This window comes from Petaurus breviceps, unplaced genomic scaffold (genome assembly GCF_028583685.1).
Source record: "Petaurus breviceps papuanus isolate PSGF00001 unplaced genomic scaffold, PetGlider_PUasm1.0 90919, whole genome shotgun sequence".
NCBI classification, from domain to species: Eukaryota; Metazoa; Chordata; class Mammalia; order Diprotodontia; family Petauridae; genus Petaurus; species Petaurus breviceps.
Genome location: NW_027187378.1, coordinates 46,406,301 through 46,407,906, shown reverse-complemented (window position 1 = coordinate 46,407,906; position 1,606 = coordinate 46,406,301). Strand labels below are relative to the sequence as shown.

Genomic DNA, 1,606 nt, shown 5'->3' with positions numbered 1-1,606 from the left:
TTTCTTTCTTTCTTTCTTTCTTTCTTTCTTTCTTTCTTTCTTTCTTTTCTCTCTCTCTCTCTCTCTCTCTCTCTCTTTCTTTCTTTCTTTCTTTTCCTATTTGAAAATAAAATTCAATACCAAATATTTTATTTCTTAATACATGGTTTCAGTGACTTAGTAAAGACATTTCTTGAGGAACACGATGCAATAATGAAGTGATTTGGTTGGCTAAATGCTGATTACTCATCAGAAAATCTTTGGCCATTGGGACTGTCACGTAAAAATCCAAAATCATTCAGAGGCCAAATCTTTAAGCAAATAGGTCCTCTGATTAGTCCATATCGAACAGGCCCGTAGTATCTAGAATATGTAGAATTCTAGAGATTATCACCCTCTAGCCAAACATGACCTCTTGGTACATAGCTATGGCTTTGAAGGTAATCTGAAGGGCTGTGGGTGAAAACTTTATCTCCTTCCAAACCAATTACTCTTTTACAAATATTTGACTTGGGATCACTTGGACTTTTGGCAATTATAATGTCACCTCTCTAAAGAACAATTAGACCTGTCCAACAATAGAAAGGGTTGCATCAGTAGTTAGTGATTTCCTTGTCACTAGAATTCTTGCAACAGAGGCTGGGATGGAATAAAAGAGATCCATGCTTTGGATGAAGGAAGGCCTAAATGAGCTCTCTGATCTTCCTTTCATTATAATATTCAGAAATTTCTTACTTCAAAATTCCATCAATGAATTTACCTTTAAATAACATAAAAATATCGTCTAAGATTTTCTGTGAAGACAATGTCAAAATTCTGGATTTTAGTCTCCATTGATGGTCCAGAACATTTATTTTCCTATTCATTCATGGTTCAGCTTATTATATGTTTGTAGTGTCAAAGACCACAGGATAAGCATCATAGATTTGTGGCATGACAACACCACCAACATATTCAAAGGCACAATGAGCTATACAGCCATACTGAAGAGTATAGCCAAGAAGTTGAAAGGTTTTTCCCAGAGTACTTCGAAACATAGTTCTACTCAGACTCAGATGCCAATGGCCTTCCTACCCCTAAAGCCAGTTCTGTAATACATTCAGTTCTTGTGGTGGTATCTCTAGAAAACCACATGCTAAAGTCTTCTCAAAACACAGGTGGGCAATCCATAATTTCAGGGAATCAAGATTTCTGGGAAGCAGTCTTCAGGAAAATCATATCCCTGGGCCCGGCAGGCATCCACAAGTCCTCTTTTTTAATTCCCTAAATTAGGCACTGTGCTTTATTACTATCTCTTTTACATGATGCCTCCTCTCTGGCTTCTCTGTCTTTATACTGGCTATGTTCCATGCTGGTAATGAACTCTCTCCTCACCTCTATATCTGAAAATCCCTTTCTTATATCAAGGATTGACTCAAGATCTACATGAGGCTTTTCCTAATCCCTCCACACCCCTAATAGCTAGTAAACCCCGCTCCCCCCAATCATACAGATATAACTTGCATCCATTTTATATACCTATGTATGTACATGTTACCATTCTTGGATAGGCCATTGAGAGAAGGGACTGCTTTCACATTTGTTTTTGTATCCCTAGTGTCTACCACAGTGCTTGGTGTGTGGTGAT

The 1,606-nt window shown here is 37.7% G+C and overlaps 1 pseudogene; it reads right to left on the bottom strand.

The window, feature by feature from the left end:
- Positions 1–81: 81 nt before the first annotated feature.
- On the bottom strand, positions 82–1,229 carry LOC138151853 (mitochondrial inner membrane protease subunit 1-like; annotated as a pseudogene).
- Positions 1,230–1,606: the final 377 nt, after the last annotated feature.